This window comes from Macaca thibetana, chromosome 8 (genome assembly GCF_024542745.1).
Source record: "Macaca thibetana thibetana isolate TM-01 chromosome 8, ASM2454274v1, whole genome shotgun sequence".
Taxonomy (NCBI): Eukaryota; Metazoa; Chordata; class Mammalia; order Primates; family Cercopithecidae; genus Macaca; species Macaca thibetana.
The window spans coordinates 93,746,407-93,765,465 of NC_065585.1; the positions used below are offsets into that span (position 1 = coordinate 93,746,407).

The following is a 19,059-nucleotide window of genomic DNA, read 5'->3' on the forward strand; positions in this document are numbered from 1 at the left end:
AAATGATCCAGAAGCTAGAAAAAAAGTTGAAAGGTGACATAGCTATATCAAGAACTAACCAAACAGAAGTTCTGGAATTGAAACATTCATTTCAGGAATTTCAAAATACAGTTGGAAGACTTAACAACAGTGTAGACTAAGCAGAAGAACGAACTCAAAGGCCAGTCCTTCAAACTGAGCAAGGAAGAAAAAAAATTTAAACATGTTAAACATGAACAAAACCTTCAAGAAATATGGGATTATTTAAAGTTGATCAAATCAATGACTTCTGGCATTCTTGAGAGAGAAGACAAATAAGGGAAATTGGAAAATATATTTGAGGAAATAATTCAGGAAAATTTTCTGAATCTTGCTAGTGAGGACACCAGGCAGGTACAAGAAATCCAAAGAATTTCAGTGACACATTATACAAGATTACTATCTCAAAGACACATAATGATTAGACTATCTATAGTCAATGCAAAGAAAAATTCGAAAGGCAGCTAGAGAAAAGGCTAATGTTACCTATAAAGGGAAAATTGTCACACTAATAGAATTCTCAGAAAAACTTACAAGCCAGAAGATACTGGTGGCCAGTTTTTAACATTCTTAAAGAAAATATATGCCAGCCAAGAATGTGATGTCCCACCAAATTAAGGTTTATAAACAAAAGGGAAATAAAGTCTATCTCAGGGAAGCAATTGTTAAGGGAATTTATCACTACTAGACTGGCTCTATAAGAGATGCTGAAGGGAGTTCTTTTTTGTTTCTTTGTCTGTTTTGACATTGTTGCAGAATGTCTTCCAACTGCCAGATCTGGAGCAAGCTGGGAATGGAATAAATGCCTCTCCTTTTATGTTTGCTTTCCCTTCCTTTCTGAAGGAGGCAGAATACTGGGCACTCTCCAGACACAATCCCAGGAGATTAAGAGTTCTAAACATGGAAATGAAAGAGCAATACTTGCTACCATAAAAACACATGCAAGCATGTAGCCCAGAGATGCTGTAAAGCAAGTACACCATCAAGACTACAAGACACATACCTAACAACACCGTGACAGAAAGAAAACCTCACATGTTAATATTGATCTTGAATATAAATTGCCTAAACACTCCACTTAACAGACACAGAGTGGCAAATTTGATTAAGAAAACAAGACTCATTCTTCTGCTACCTTCAGGAGACCCATCTCACATGTAATGATACCCAAATGCTCAAAGTACAGAGACGGAAATGGCAAACCATTTACTTTTGTTTTCCATAGCAGACAAATGGAAAATAAAATTTAAAAAAAACAGGGGTCACTATTCTTGTATCAGATAAAATCGGATTTAAACCAACAACAGTAAAAAAGGGATAAACAAGGGCATTGCATGATGATACAGGGTTCAATTCAAGAAGAAGACCTAACTCTCCTGAATATTTACACATCAAAGCACTCAGATTCATAAAACAATTATCTTTAGACAAAAGACTTTGACAGGCACGCAATAATAGTGAGGGACTTTAACACCCCACTAACAGCATTAGACAGATTACCAAGGCAGAATACTAATGAATAAATTCTGGTCTTTAATTTGAGACTTGATCATTTGGACCTAACAGGAATCTATAGAATAATTCATCCAACAATCACAGAATATACCTTCTTCTTATCTGCACATGGAACATTCTTTAAAATTGACCACATGATCAGTCATAAAGCAAGTCTCAACAAATTTGAAAAATTGAAATTATATCAAGCATCTTCGCAGACTGTACTGGAATAATAATAGAAATCAATACCAAGAAGAACTTTCAAAACCACAGATACATGGAAAATAAATTTACTCCTGAGTGATTTTTGCTTAAAAAATAAAATTAAAGCAGAAATAGAAAAATTTATTTGAAACAAATGCAAATACAGAAACAACTTACAACAACTTCTGGTATGCAGCAAAAACAGTCTTAAGAGGAAAGTTATAGGTCTAGATGACTACATCAAGAAGATAGAAAGATCTCAAATAAACAACTTAACCTCACACCTAAAGCAACTGGATAAACAACAACAAACTAAACCCAAAATTATCAGAATAAAAGAAATAATTAAAATCAGAGCAGAAGTAAATGAAATTGAGATCCAAAAATATACAGAGGATCAATAAAATGAAAACTCTGTTGTTTTGAAAGGATAAATAAGAATTATAGACTGCTAATTAGATTAACAAAGAATAAAGGAGAAGATCCAAATAAGCAGAATCAGACATGACAAAGGTGACATCACAATCGATTTCACAGAAATACAAAATATCCTCAGAGACCTACTAGGTACCTCTATGTGCACAAACTAGAAAATCTAAAGTAAATGGATCAATTCTTAAATGCACACAACCTCCCAATATTAAACTAGGAAGAAACAGACATCTCAAACAGAATAATATTGATAATGAAATTGAATCAGTAATGAAAAACCTACCAGCCAAATAAAGCCCTGTGGATTAGCTGGATTCACAACCAAATTCTATCAGATGTACAAAGAAGAGCTGGTACCTGTCCTACTAATATTATTCAACAAAATCGAGAAGAAAGGACTCTTCCCTAATTCATTCAACAAAACCAGTATCATATGATATCAAGATCTGGCAAAGGTGCAACAAAAAGAAAACTACAAGTCAATATTTCAGATTAACACAGGAGAAATCTTCAAAAAATACTAGCAAACTGAATCCAACAGCACATCCAAAAGTTAATTCACCACAATCAAGAGGGCTTTGTGCTTAGAATGCAAGGATATTTCAACACATGCAAATTAATAAATGTGATTCACCACATAAACAGAATTAAAAACAAAAATCATATGCACATCCCAATATACATAGAATAAGCATTAAACAAAATACAATATCCCTTCATGATTAAACCCACAACAAACCAGGCATTGAAGGAACATGCCTAAAAATAATGAGGCATTTATGACAAACCCACAGCCAACATCATACTGAATGAACAAAAGCTGGAAGCATTCCTCTTAAAAAGTGGAGCAAGACAAGAATGTCTATATCACCACTCCTATTCAACATATTACTGGAAGTCCCATCCAGAGCAATCAGGAAACAGAAAACATAGAAGCATCAAAATAAGAAAAGAGAAAGTCAAATTATCTCTCTTTACTGATGATATGATTCTATACCTAGAAAACCTTAAAAGTTCTACCAAAAGACTCTTAAGTCTAGCAAATGACTTCAACAAAGTCTCAGGATACAAAATCAACTCACAAAAGCAAGTAGTATTTCTATATACTTGTTATAAGTGTATACCAATTGTAATTAGCTTATGATAAGCTTGAATGTTATATTCAAGCTGAGAAGCTGAGAACCCGATTGAGAATGCAATCCTATTTACAATAGCCAGAAGAACATACCTAGGAATACATCTAACTTCAGAGATGCAAAATCTCTATGAGGAGAACTACAAAACAAACACCGCTCAGAGAAATCACAGATGACACAAACAAATGAAAATTCATTTCATGCAAATGTATGGAAGAATCAATATCATTAAATGTTCATACTGCTGAAAGCAATCTCCAGAATCAACACTATTCCTGTCAAACTAATAATGTCAGTTTTTATAGAATTTAAAAAAACCTAGCATTTATTTTATTCTTATTTTATATTTATTTATTATTTTTTTTGAGATAGAGTCTCGCTCTGTAGCCCAGGCTGGAGTGCAGTGGTGCTATCTTGGCTCACTGCAAGCTCTGCCTCCCGGATTCACGCCACTCTCCTGCCTTAGCCTCCTGAGTAGCTGGGAGTACAGGCACCTGCCACCATGCATGGCTAATTTTGTTGCATTTTTAGTAGAGATACAGTTTCTCCATGTTAGCCAGGATGGTCTCGATCTCCTGACCTTGTGATCCGCCCGCCTCGGCCACACAAAGTGCTGGGATTACAGGCATGAGCCACTGAGCCTGGCCAAACCTAGTATTTATATGGAACAAAACTAGAGCCTGAGTAGTTGAGGCAATCTAATGCCAAAAGTGTAAAGCCAGAGGCATCAAATAAATTGAGATTAAACTATACTACATGACTATAGTAATCAAAGCATCATGGTGCTGATACAAAAGCAGACGGATAGACAAATGGAACATAATAGAGACCCCTAAAACAAAGCAACAAGCCTACAACCAAATCATCTTTGGAAAAGTCGACAAAAATAAATAATGTGGAAACGACATCCTATTCATTAAATAGTGCTGGGAAACTGGCTGACACACAGGTTTCAGAATGAAACCTGACCCCTACCTCTCACTGTAGGCAAAAATTAACTCAAGATGAATTAAAGACTTACATGTAAGACCTCAAACTAAAATTTCTAACAAAACCTAGGGAATGCTTTTCTAGATATTGCTCTAGGCAAAAAGTTACGATGAATACCCCAAAAACAAATGCAATAAAATCAAAAATAGACAAATGGGAGTTAATCAAGCTAAAGAGCCTCTGCACAGCAAAATAAATTCCTAACAGAGTAAACATGCAACCTAAAGAATGAGAGAAAATACATTTGAAAACTATGCATATAACAAAGAACTAATATCCAGAATCTATAAAGAAATTAAACAAATTAATAAGAAAAAAAATAACGTGATTAAAAAGTTGCCAAAAGACACGAATAGACACTACTCAAAAGAAAACATACAGGTGTTAAACAAACATATAGAAAATGCTCAACATCACTAATCATTGGAGAGATACAAAGCAAAACCACCATGAGATATATGTCACACTTGGCAGTATGGCTATTATTAAAAGTTGTGGTGGCTCATGCCTGTAATCCCAGCATTTTGGGAGGCTGAGGTAGGCAGATCACGAGGTCAGGAGTTTGAGACCAGCCTGGCCAATGTAGTGAAACTTTGTCTCTACTAAAAATGAAACAATTAACTGGGTGTGGTGGCACACACCTGTAGTCCCAGCTGCTTGGGAGGCTGAAGCAGGAGAATCGCTTAAACCTGAGAGGCAGGGTTTGCAGTGAGCAGACACCACACCATTGCACTCCAGCCCGGGCAACAGAGTGAGACAAATGTTGAAAAATAAGAGATGTTGGTGAGGCTGTGGAGAAAAGGGGACACTCATATATTCTTGGTGGGAGTGAAAGTTTGTTCAGCTCCTGCAGAAAGCAGTTTGGAGGTTTTTGATAGAACCATAAAGAGTAACTGGATTGCTGGATCCATTACTACTTGATTCAGTAACACAATTGTTTTTTTTTGTTGTTTTTTTTTGTTTGTTTTTTTTTTGTTTTTGAGACGGAGTCTTGCTCTGTCACCCAGGCTGGAGTGCAGTGGCCGGATCTCAGCTCACTGCAAGCTCCTCCTCTCGGGTTCAGGCCATTCTCCTGCCTCAGCCTCCCGAGTAGCTGGGACTACAGGCGCCCGCCACTTCGCCCGGCTAGTTTTTTGTATTTTTTAGTAGAGATGGGGTTTCACCGTGTTAGCCAGGATGGTCTCGATCTCCTGACCTTGTGATCCGCCTGTCTCGGCCTCCCAAAGTGCTGGGATTACAGGCTTGAGCCACCGCGCCCGGCCCACAATTGCTGGGTATATACCCACAGGGAAATAAACTGTTTTAGCAAAAAGATACCTGCACTTCTATGTTTATTGCACTATTCACAATACCAAACACATGGAATCAACTTATGTGCCCATCAACAGTGGACTGAATAAAGAAAATATTGTACATACACACAATAGAATCCCACTCAGCCATCAGAAAAGCAAAATCATGTCCTTTGCAGCTAGAACCCCACTTAGCCATCAAAAAAGCAAAATAATGTCCTTTGCAGCAGCATAGATGCAGCTGGTTTTGCATTTTTGTGTTTAACCTAAGCAAACTAACACAGAAACAGAAAACCAAATACTACACATTCTCACTCATAAATGGGAGGTAAATATTGGATACACATGGACAGAAAGATGAGAATGATAGTCACTGGGGACTTCAAAAGGGCAGACAGAGGGCGGTGAGGCAAGGTTTTAAAAACTACCTATTGGGTACTATGTTTATTACTTGGGCAATGGAATCATTAGAGGCTCAAACTCCAGCATCATTTAATATACACATCTAATAAACTTGCACACATACCTACTGAATCTAACACAAAAAATATTGGGGAATAAAAAGGACAAAAAGGGTAGTTCATCTTCCATGGGGAAAGTCAATTTTATTATTCTACATTATTTTATTTTGGTTAAGAAACATTACTTACACGAGTTTTCAACAAAATTCTGGCCAGGCTTGGTGGCTCATGCCTGTAATCCCAGCAGTCTGGAAGGCTGAGCCAGGCAGATCACCCGAGGTCAGGAGTTTGAGACCAGCCTGGCTAAGATGGTGAAACCCCATCTCTACTATGAAAAAAAAAAAAAAAAAAAATACAAAAAGTAGCCAGGTGTGGTACCAGGTGTCTGTAATCCCAGCTACTTGGGAGGCTAAGGCAAGAGAATTGCTCGAACCCAGGAGGCGGAGGTTGCAGTGAGCCAAGATTGTGCCATTGCACTCCAGTCTGGGCGACAAGAATGAGACTTCGTCTAAAAAAAAAAAAAATCTAATAATCTCATGTGTTTTTATAGCATGTATAGAAATCTGACCATGATCAAAGGCTGACAACATGTAAATCAATGAGTTTAAAAAATATTTTATTCCTTGTTTGAGATACCTTTGATCATCCAAAATAAAGGATCGTGGGCTTCTTTCTAGGGATACAATTACAGAAAGGTTGTTGTGATGACAATTTCACTGCCCATATCATCATTTTATAGGCAGAGCAGTAGAATGATTAAAGGGGATTTAAAAACATTGATTTACATATATTTTTTTTTTACCAATAGTTATCTTCAGTTGACATGCACTAAAAGATACTTTCTAATTTCTTTTTTCCATTTTTGATGCCTCCAGTTGATTTCTCTTACTTTATTGCATTACTTAATACCTGTAACACAAAGTTAAATGATGATAAAACAGTGGTCATTCTTTTTTTCTCCATAGGTTTGTGTGTGTGTATTGTTTTCTAAATTTATACACTTTATTTTTTATAGCATTTTTACATTTGCAGAAAACTTGAGCAGAGAGTGCAGAAAGTTCCCATATTGCCTCTGCTTGGCAACCCACCTACCCACTGCACACAATCTCTTTTATTACTGACATCTTGTATTAGTGTGGTGCATTTGTTACTACTAAAAAACCAATACAAATACATGATTTTAATTAAAATGCATAGTTTAAGTTAGGTTTCACTCTTTGTGTTGTATTGTGTGATAGGTTTTGATGAATGCATAATATTGTGTTTCCACCATTACAGTATCACACAAAATCAATCAAACTAAAAATTACCTGTGCTCCACCTATTTATTCTCCTTCCTGTCCCAAAACTCTGGGCACTACTGATGTTTTTACTCTCTACAATTTAGCCTTTCCCAGATTGCCTTGTAGATGAATTATATAGTGTTAGCCTTTTCAGACAGTCTTCTTTCATTTAATTGGCTTCTTTCCTTTAACATTATTTTAGGTTCCTCCATGTCTTTTTATGGCTTGGTAGCTCATTTCTCTTCATCACTGGATGATATTCCATTGCATAGGTATAGCACAGTTTATTTATCCATTCACCTATTGAAGGACAGCTAGGTTGCTTTCAAGTTTTGACAACTGTGACTGAAGATAGTATAAACATCCATTTGCAGATTTTTGTGTGGACATAAGTTTTCTATTCATTTGAATGAATTCCAAGGAGTACAAATACTGAATCTTAGGATAAGATTATGTTTAGCTGTGTAAGAGACTTACAAATGGCATTCCAAAGTGGCTTACCATTTTACACTTCTACCTGCAATAAATGAAAGTTCCAGTTGCTCCAAATCCACACCAGCATTTAGTATTGTCAGTATTTTGTATTATAAATATCAGAACAGGTGTCTATTGGTATTTCATTGTTTTAATCCACAATTCTATGATGATATATAATTTTGATGATCTTTTCATGTTTATTTGCTATCTGTAGGTCTTCTTTAGTGAGATGTCTATCTCGACATTTTACTCATTGTCTTTATTGAGTTGTTTGTCTTTGTGTTGTTGAGCAATGAGTTTCTTATATATTCTAAATATTAGAGCCATGTCAGATATTTGATTTGTGAATATTTTCTCACATTTGGTATGGTTTTTACTTTTCTGATATTTTGTGAATAAACTATTTTTTAAATTTTTTACTCTGTCTTATTAATATATTTTTTTTCTTGTTTCTCATGCTTTTGATATCACTGCCAAAATGAAACCTCTATGATTTCTGTTAAGAGTAAGATAGTTTTAGCTCTTATATTTACATCTTTGACCTTTTTGAGTTAATGTTTGTTTACATTGAGAGAGAGGAATACAACTTCATTCTTTTGTATTTGGATATTTCATTTTCTTAGCCCTGTTTATTGAAGAGGCTATTTTGCTTTCACAGTAAGTGGTGTTGACATTCTTGTCAAAGGTAAGTTGGTATAATTTACCAAAGGTATAAATTTATTTCTGGACACTCAATTCAATTTGTATGAATGTCCTTATGCCAGTACTACTCTGCTTCTCTTGCTTCATAGCTTTTCAATAATATTCCTGACATTTGTGGTATTATTCCTGCCTTCAACTTTGTCCTTTTTTTTTTTTTTTTTTTTTTTTTTTTTTTTTCAAGATTGTTTTAGCTAGTCAGTGGCCCTGGCAATCTTATAGAAATATTAGTATAGGCTTTTTCATTTCTGAAAGACAGACAGAGAGTGGCCATTAGGATATTGTTAGAAATTGAAATGCACCTGAAGATTTCTTTGTGGAGTATTTCAATCATGACCATATTAAGTCTTCTAATTCATGCACACAAGATGGCTTTCCATTTACTTAGCAATTTTTAGATTTCTTTCAGTAATATTTGGCAGTGTCAGTGTAAAATATTACACCCCTTTGGTTAAACTTATTTGTATTTTATTATTTTGAAGTCTATTGAATGTGTAATTGTTTTCTTAATTTTATTTATAGATTGTTCATTGGCAGTATCTAGAAGTGCAATGATATTTATTCATTGATATGGTGTCCTATAACTTTTCTAAAGTCATTTATTGCATCCAATAGTTGTGTGTATATATTATTCAGTATTTTCTTTATATAGAATAACATCATTTATAAAGAAAGACAATTTTAGTTTTTCTTTTCAATATATATGCCTTTTATTTTTTTCATTATGCTTAATTGCTTTGGCAAAAACTTCTAGTACAATTTAATGTTTGAACGGAAGTGGTAAAATAAGTCAAGTATGACATGTTCCAGATCTTAGAAAAGTTTTAGTTTTCCATCATTAAGAATGATACTAGGTATAGAGTTTCATAAATACACTTTTTCAGGTGAGGAAATTCTATTCTATTATTCCTACTTTGTATAGTGTCATATCATAAAAAGATGATAGAGTTTGTCAGATGCTTTTCCCACATCAATAGAGATGATAATATGTTTTTTCCCTTTGTTCTGTTAATGTGATATGACTAATGATTAATTGATTAAACATGATTAATTTTCATGTTGAACCACACTTGCATTCCTAAATCATTCTTGTTAATGGTATATAAATTTGTATATGCAGTTTGCTAATATTTTATTGAGGATATTTTTCTATATATTTAAGGGATATTTTATTATAGTTTTCTTTTACTGTGATGTCTTTGGCTTTGGTGTCTGGGAATGCTGACCTCATAAGATGTATTAAAACTGCTTCCTCTTCTATTTTTGTAACAGTTTGAGGATTGCCATTAATTCTGTTTTTAAAGTTTGGTAGAATTCAATTGTGATGTTATTGACTCTTGAGATTTTCTTTTTTATATTACTATTTCAATCTCTTTACTTCTTATAGATCTGTTCAGATTTTTTATTTCTTCTTCAGTCAATCCTGATAATTTATATATTTCTAGATTATTGCCCACATTGTCTAGGTTATCTAATTTTTTAAGATGCAATTGTTTACAGTAGACTCCTACATACTGTAGTAATGTCCTCACTTTCATTTTTTATTTTAATAATTGAAATTTTTCTCTTTTACTATTCATCAAGTACAATTAAAGTTTTGTTAGCTTTGTTAATCTTTTGAAAGAGTCAACGTCTGGTTTTGTTGATTTTTTCTATTGTTCTATTCTTTATCTCTTTTTTCCTACTCTAATATTTTATCATTTATTTTCCTATACTAGCTTCATGTTTAGTTTGTTTTTTATTTTTTTTTCTATTTCCTTGAAGTCTATAAATTATTGATTTTAAATCTTTCTTCTTTATAAATATAACTGTATAAAGCTATAAGTTTCCTTGTGAGTATTGCTTTCATTGCATTCTATAAGTTTGATATCTTATTCATTTTATTCTACATGTCTCTTACGAAAATGTAAATTTAATTTTATTCTAAACTATTTTTTTATTTATCATTTTATTCACTGTCATTTTTTCTCCAAGCGTATGTTGTTTAAATTTCCACATACTTGTGAATTTTCCAGTTTTTGTTTTAGTTTTTGATATTTAATTTTATGTCATTGAAGTCAAAGAAGATATTGTGTATGATTGAGATTTTCTTTTTTTCTTTCTCTTTTTTTTTTTTTTTTTTTTTTTTGAGATGGAATCTTGCTCTGTTGCCCAGGCTGGAGTGCAGTGGTGCAATCTCAGCTCACTGCAAGCTCCGCCTCCTGGGTTTACTCCATTCTCCTGCCTCAGCTTCCTGAGTAGCTGGGACTATAGGCACCCGCCACCGTGCCTGGCTAATTTTTTGTATTTTTAGTATAGCCGGGTTTCACCATGGTCGCATTCTCCTGACCTTGTGATCCGCCCGCCTCAGCCTCCCAAAGTTCTGGGAATACAGCTGTGAGCCACCGTTCTTGGCCAGATTTTCTTTTTTTTAATTAATTAAGATGTGGTCTCTCCTGAGAAATGTAGCATGTGTACTTAAGAAGACTGTATATTTTGCTGTTGTTGAGTGTAATATTCTGTATATGTCTGTTAGGACTACAGACAACTCTCCTTATCTGCAGGTTTAGCATGGATGTATTCAACCAGTCAAGGCATAGAAAATACAGTATGGGGTGATGTAGAACTTGCATATGTGAATGGCTGACTTTTCATATCCATAGGTTTTTGGGGATTTTTAACTAATTAATTAATTTTTTTGAGACAAAATCACACTGTTGCCTGGGCTGGAGTGCAATGGTGCGATCTCAGCTCACTGCAACCTCTTCCTTCCGAGTTCAAGCAATTCTCCTGCCTCAGTCTCCTGAGTAGCTGGGATTGCAGGCATGCACCACCATGCCCGGCCAACTTTTTGTGTTTTTAGTACAGATGGGGTTTCACTATGTTGGCCAGGCTGATCTTGAACTCCTGACCTCGTGATCCACCTGCCTCGGCCTCCCAAAGTGCTGGGATTACCAGCGTGAGCCACTGCGCCCAGGCCCATAGGTTTTGCAGGGCTGACTGTGGGACTTGAACACCTGTGGGTTTGGCATCTATGGGGGCAGTCCTGAAACTAATCTGCCATACATTCCAAGAAATGACTGTCATTGGTTTAGAGTGGTGTCTCAGTCTTTTATTTCTTTATTAATCTCCTGCCTAATTTTGGTTAAACCAGCAGCTTACCAGAATCTACAGGAGCGGCAACTTCGGAAACCACACATGACAAAGAATGCAAACTTTAAAATGTAGCATAGGAAAGACATGAAGCAAACAAGCAACCACAGTGCATAGAAAAGAACAAAGGGTCGGGTGCATAGAAAAGAATCACGCCTGTAATCCCAGCACTTTGGAAGGCTGAGGTGGGCAGATCATGAGGTTAGAAGATCGAGACCATCCTGGCTAACATGGTGAATACTCGTCTCTACTAAAAATACAAAAATTTAGCCGGGCGTGGTGACAGGTGCCTGTAGTCCCAGCTACTTGGGAGGCTTAAATTTCCTTAAATTTCTGGAACCATAAAACAAAAGGAAAGAAAAGAAAAAATAGTCTTTTTTAATTTCTGTGTTTGCTGATTAGCTCTGTACTATATCACTCTACAACAGCCACTGTGTTAGTTGTCTTCCTTAAAGATCAGTTGGAAATGAAAAGTTAGGGCCTTCTCAGTAATTTTCCAAGGACGTGTTTTTCCTCAGTAGGTGCATGAAGACTTTGTTCATATTATATTATATGCAGGAGCTTTTTGAAGCTACAGTCTCCAAATTTATATTCTTCAGCCTTTACCCTAAGGCTTTTTTTTTTTTTTTTGCATGTCTATTTTGGCATATCTGAACTGTATTTTCTTATCCTAGGCAAAAGCAGCTTATTAATTTCCCTTATAATGGTATCCAGCAATGCCGTTCACTTAGACCCTTTTATACCCTGTCAGAGTTTGAATTAGAATAAACAAAGCAAGTGCCTCATATCAATCAGAGAACCCTAAGATAGGTCAAAACATACAAACATAAGTCCTTGAGAGTAAAGTTTACTATTCTTCCTTCATAACTAATACCTACTGAGATTATCATCTTCAAGACCACTATCTTACCAAGGAAATGGGATGAAATAGGGCTCACTTAACATGCTGCAAATATTTTCTATCATGCTTAAGTAACAGCTTTTGTTGATTAAGTACTCAATTACTGTTGCAAACCTCTGACTGTTTTTCAAAGTTACAGTAAGGTTGATTCTGACAACTTTGCTACTTTTTTTCAGGGTTTCCAAATAGGGAAAAGCCTATGGAGCTCCCTACTTTGCCATTTTAACTAGATGAACTTTCTTGCCTAGCTTCTGACTTTAGTGTAAGATCAAATAAGTACACAAATATAATGCTGACATTTAGACTGAGGATAGGTCTTCTGCATATTAAATAAAATACATTAATCTTTATTTCATTTCACTTTTGATTGGTTGTTTGGTGTATTCTTGTCAAATGTTATCTGTGTAAATACATGGAATATCATAGTATTTTTCTCTGAAGATTTATATGTATAGGTAAATATATTAATACATTTCTTAATTATGATTAACCTTTTATTCCTGGAATCAGTACAATGTGATTATGATATAAGTACTGTTTTAATGTGCAATTTGATTTTATTTGTTTCCATTCAGTTTGAAATTTGTGTATTGATATTTAAAGTGAGATTGTTCTAGAGTAGTCTATTGTAAAAATTTTTTATATGGTTTAGTTATTTATTATATCTGTACTTTAGGACGAAGTTACTTTTTTTTGTATGCTCTAAAGCATTTAAATAGCCCTGGGATTATGTGACATATGCCATTGTTTTTAAACACTATTAAGCTTAATATTGTAAGAAGAATATTCAATTTAGCTTGAAAGATTAAAAATATTTTCTTTTGACATTTAATTATTTACATGCTACTGGAATAAAGTAAAGCAAAACAAATCAAATATGTTATTCAGTATCTTAGTGTAAGAGAATTAATCCACCTACCAAAGTAAAATTAAAAATTACTTCCAACACTACTTCTACCTGTCCACATCGTGCCCTGAATTGCTCCCTGACAGTTTTTAAATGGCAAAGTGGATAATGTAGATTAACCTTCTCTCTCCAGGAAAAATTTTGTATCAACTACATCAGGTAAAAAGAACTTTCTTCCATTTAAAATGTGTAAACAGAAATGGTAACCTTCCATTATCTTCAATAAAACTGTTAAATAGTTCACACGTCTTCAGCTGATTTCATAAAGACTTCATAGGATAGAATGTCTGAGGCAGTCTGCCAGGAATTTAGCAAATATTTGGAAAAATATTGTGCTTGCATCACAAATGTGAGAAGATAGTGGACTGCAAATACTTATTTTGGTAGTGGGAAACCTGACCTTAAATGGTGAATTCTTAATGGTATTATTCAAATAAAAACTATGTGAGATATTCATTAAAGTGACAGACACAATAATTGAAGATGAAAATGGCTTACTGACTTTTAAAAGAAACAATACCATATGAATTACAATTAAAAATATTTAGCAAGATTAAATGTTTAAGTTATATATTTTTTTCAGTAAATTTGCCTCCAGATAATGATTGACAAATATTCTTTGAATGACTGGATTTTATGCACATCATATATAAAAATTATTCCTTCTTAGGAAAAGCCAGAGCTGCTGATGCATTCACAGTCCTGTGAAATGATTTCTTTTTACTATGAATGTTATCAGAGCTTTCAAAGAGCACTTAGAAAAGTATTGATCTAAAATCCTAAATTAACAAGACAAATCACCTTTTCAAAATGTGGAGAGACAAGTGGGTATAGAGAGATAAAGGATAGTGTCACTGGAGCAGGAGTCACAGGAGACATAAACCAATGGGAACGCCTCAAAGGTAATTTTGATGAGTAACTGGAGCCTGAATGCTAACTAGCATGAGAGTGAGAAACGACTGGGTGACAGGCTTGATGGGGGATTTCATGGGCTTCCTCTCTAGGAAACTTAGTAGGCTCTAGATGTGAGGATCTCTTGGCTCTGACAGAATTAGGGAAAAAGTAACTATTGTGAAAAACATAAAGAGATCTTTTTTCCACTACAAAGACCTACACCTAGGAGAAAAGATGCCAGAAACCAATTCTAAAACTTTATCTCAGTTTGGAGAGAGGAATTAATCCCATCACACTCCTGGCTTCTAGTATCGCCTTGCAGGAGGGGAGCCCATAGGCAGCAAGAGCTAATAAATCCAACAAATGCATTGGGAAGACTGCAGACAAGGAGGCAAGGAGGAGCCAGAGTAGGACATGTAAACTATTATGCTGACTAAACTAATAAAGATTAGAGCCCCCAAGATAGGGCCCAAGAAAACACTGATACTTAACTGAAACATTATGGGAAGCTCCTCCCTTTTAACCTTGTTACCACACCAACAGGGATTCAGTATAGTAACAATGCGTGACAGCTGAAGGAGCTTTAAGACAGACTCTCTCTGAAGACCAGCATGAATAAGTGACAGTTAATTTTATGTATCAATTTGGCTAAGCCACAGAGCCCAGATATTTGGTAGAACATTATCTTGGATGTTTTTGTAAGGATGTTTTTGGATGAGATTTACGTTTAAATCAGTGGATTTTGAGTAAAGCAGATTATCATCCATATTTGGGTAGGCATAATGTAATCAGTTGAAGACCTGAATAGAACAGAATGACTGACCTCCCTGAGGAAAAGGTAAAGGGAATGATGGGAGTAGACTGCCTTTGAACATGAACTACATTTCTTGGATTTTCAAACTTCTGGCCCACCCTGCAGATTCCTAAACACATACACATACACACACACACACACACACACACACACACACACCACCTATCCTGTTTCGATTCTGTTTCTCTGGAGAAGCTTAATATGAGACGAAAGTCCATAGTCAAAAAGAAAGACAAAAACGACACTAGATAACTTTGAAGATTCTGATACTTATTTACTATTGTTATTTTTTTTTAATTTTACATATATAACTGCACATATTTATGGGGTACATGGTGATGCTGTAATACATATAATGTATAGTAATTTGATCACAGTAATAGAATTTATAATGTACATTTATGTTGGAAACATTCAATATCCTCCTTCTAGCTATTTAAAACTATGTAATACAGTATTTTTACTATAACCATCCTACAGTGCTGTAGAATGCTGAATGAATTCCTCCTATTTAGTTGCCATTTTTTATCTTTTAACAAAACTCTCCCTATCCCCCTTCTCCTTACTCATCCAAGCTTCTAGTATCTCTTGTAATAGTTTCTACAACTATGAGATCAATTTTATTTTAGCCACATGTGAATGAGAACATGTGGTGGTTAACTCTCTGTTGCTGGCTTGTTTCACCTAGCATAATGTGCTCCAGTTTCATCCACATTTTTGTGAATGACACGATTTTATTCCTTTTTGTGCCTGTATAGTATTCCCATTGTGTATACGTACCACATTTTTGTGCATTTATCTGTTGTTGGACACTTAGTTTGATTTAATATCTTAGCTATTGTGAACAGCGCTTGTACTTATATTTAAAGGGTGGGTCTAGAAAGTTCTGGGAAAACCAGAAACAGTAAACATGACCCAATTTTTAGCCAAATCAACATAGTTACTGACAGTAAAGTTCTATTTACCTCAATTCCTGCTACCTGATATGTGGCTTACTAATAAAAATTACAAGGCATTATTCTTAGTCTATTTATCCTGTTATAACAAAATACCACAGACTGGGCAATTTGTAAATAATATACATTTATTTCTTACAGTTCTGGAGCATGGAAGTCCAAAATCAGGCTGCTGACAGGTTCGGTGTCTGGCGAGGGCTTGGTGTCTTGCATCTAAGATGACAATTTTTTGTTGTGTCCTCACATGGGTGGAGGAAAGTGGAAGAGCAAGAGAGGCAAACTCGCTCCAAAGCCTCTTTTAAAATGGATAACCAATTCATGAGCACAGAGCCCCATGGCTTCAGCACTTCCCAAAGGAAACCACTTCTTAATAACACCACAATGACAGTTAAGTTTCAACATAAATTTTGGAAGAAATGCATAATAAAACCTTAGCAGCATGAAAAAGGCAAAGGAAAACACAGTCTGAAGAGATAATTCAGTTGTGACAACCAGAGTGTAATAGGATACAGCTGTTGGAGATATCCAATAGAAACTATAAATAACTATCATCAGTATGTTAAAAGCTTAGTCTAATAAAAAAAAAAAAAAAGACAACATAAAATAAAAGATAGGGTAATGTAAGCAAAGAGATGAAAATGCTAAGAAAGAATAAAATGGAAATGTAGGATAATAAGAAGTATGATATCATAAGTAAGGAGTGTCTTCCATGGGCTCATTGATAGTCTGGATAAAGCCAAAGGAAGAATCAATGTTCTCTAAGATAGGTCAATAGGAGCTTTCCAAACCTAAATGCAAAGAGGTAGGGAAACAATGTAAAATAGAAAGAAATGTTAAAGTGCTGTGGAGGACTACAAAAATGTATGAAATTTATGCTTCAGAAATCCAAGAAGGAGAAAAAGTGAGAAGAATGTAGAAGAAATATTTGAAAGAATGACTGCAAAATGTTCAAAATGAATTGAGAGATATTACCGTTGATAGATTAGAAGGCTTGGTATTTAAGAGGTCAACTTTTTTTCCAGCTAAATTTATAAATTTAAAAAAAACCACAATCAACATTCCAGCAAGGTCTATTGTAGATAGTGACAAATTGATTCCAACTTTTTATAATATTTTAAGGCAAAGGATCTATAAGCGCCAATATAATTCTGAAAATAAAATAACAAAATTAGAGGATTCATATTTTCTGAATTCAAGACTTACTATAAAATTATTAAAACTCCTTGATATTGATGAAATAATAGACACATACATTAATGACACAGAATAAAGAGTTCAGACAAGAATCCACAGAAATATCTTTGATAAAGAAATGATCTTTGACAGAGGATCAAAGACAATACAGTGGAGAAAGTACAGTGTTTTCAATAAATGGTGCTGGAAAAAACTGGACATTCATATGAAAAAATAAACCTATACATAAATATTATACTTGTATAGCAATTAACTTAAGTGAAAATTAAATTTAATGTAAAATGAAAAACTATAATAGTGGAATGGAAAAAATAGAAAAGAACTGATTTGTCTTTAAAATTGAAATTTAATATTAAACTACAATAGCAAAAGTATAATGCATTAAAAAATGTGAATTTTTACCTTTACAAAAATTAACAGTTCAATTTCTAAATATAATGCGGTATCTGGGATGGAACAGGGAACTTTAAAGAGAATATTAGATAAAAATTAATGAAAAATGAATAAAGTATGAACTTTAGTTATTGTTAATGTATTAATATTATTTTATGTGCTGTGATGAATCTACCATACTATGTAAGGTCTTAATAATAAAGGGAAATGTGTGTGAATATGAAAACTTCTGTACTGTTTTTAAAACTTGTGTGTAAATCAGAAGTTGAGAAACATTGATTCTTCCTTTGGCTTTATCGAGACTACCAGTGAGCACATGAAGGCACTCCTTATTTATCATATCATACTTTTTATTATCTTACATTTCCATTTTATTTTTTCTTAGTATTCTCATCTCTTTGCTTACATTATCATATTTTATATTGTCTGTTTTTTTCCTATTAGACTGAGTGTTTAACATGCTAATGATAGTTATTTATAGTATCTATATGATATCACCAGCAGCTGTATCCTATTGCACTCTGGTTGTCATGATTGTATTGGCTCTTCAGACTGTGTTTCCCCTTGCCTTTTACATGCTGCTATGGCTTTATTATGTGTTTCTTTCAAAAATTTATATTGAAACTCAACTCTCATTTTGTGATATTAAGCAATGGGTCTTTTCGAGAAGTGCTGTATTATTCCAAAATAGTAAAAGTTCAGTGCAAATGTTGTTTCAAAATAAGTTCAAACTGCTTCAAAGTAAAATTAATGTTGATGCTTGCAGCTTTTAAAAATATTAAATTCAATGATATATTTATAAAGTATTATATGTACTAAATATCTAAATACGGTATTTAATATTCAAAAATGTATGTATTTCTACAAAGTGCACAAATTGGGAACACATTGATTTTTCACATGAATATATATAAAATTGAAAGTATCTTCTTAGTCATTGGAAATAAAATCAACAACAAATAAATGTCTTGTGATGTTTAAAATATTTTCTTAAAATTATTTAGATTACTGTGGAAATTTTTCAATATTTAACGATATGCAACTCTTTTCTACTCCTATAGTAATCTTAAAACCCAGACGACATTTAATTCAGGAGTATACTTGTAGACAAGACAATTTCATTTTTTTTGTAGACAAAGTTAAAAAGTTGATTCTGAGAAAAAAAATATATATTTATGATCAAAGGCCATTATATAGAAAAAATAAATTTGCCTGTAAAAGCCATATTAATATTTTATTTTAATAAAGCTTAGGAGGCACAAAAATGAAGACATTTATATTGTAGTGATTTTAATACCCATTGTTTTGACTGTTGGCAAATAGACAAAAGAAAAAACACACACAGTTGTGAGTGTGAATGTGTATCAGGAAAATTTTAG

The 19,059-nt window shown here is 33.9% G+C and overlaps 1 non-coding gene across 1 annotated transcript; it reads right to left on the reverse strand.

Moving 5' to 3' along the window:
* Window positions 1-763: 763 nt before the first annotated feature.
* On the reverse strand, window positions 764-905 carry LOC126961923 (small nucleolar RNA SNORA7). The gene has a single exon (XR_007728503.1). It is a non-coding gene; the product is annotated as a small nucleolar RNA SNORA7 (small nucleolar RNA).
* Window positions 906-19,059: the final 18,154 nt, after the last annotated feature.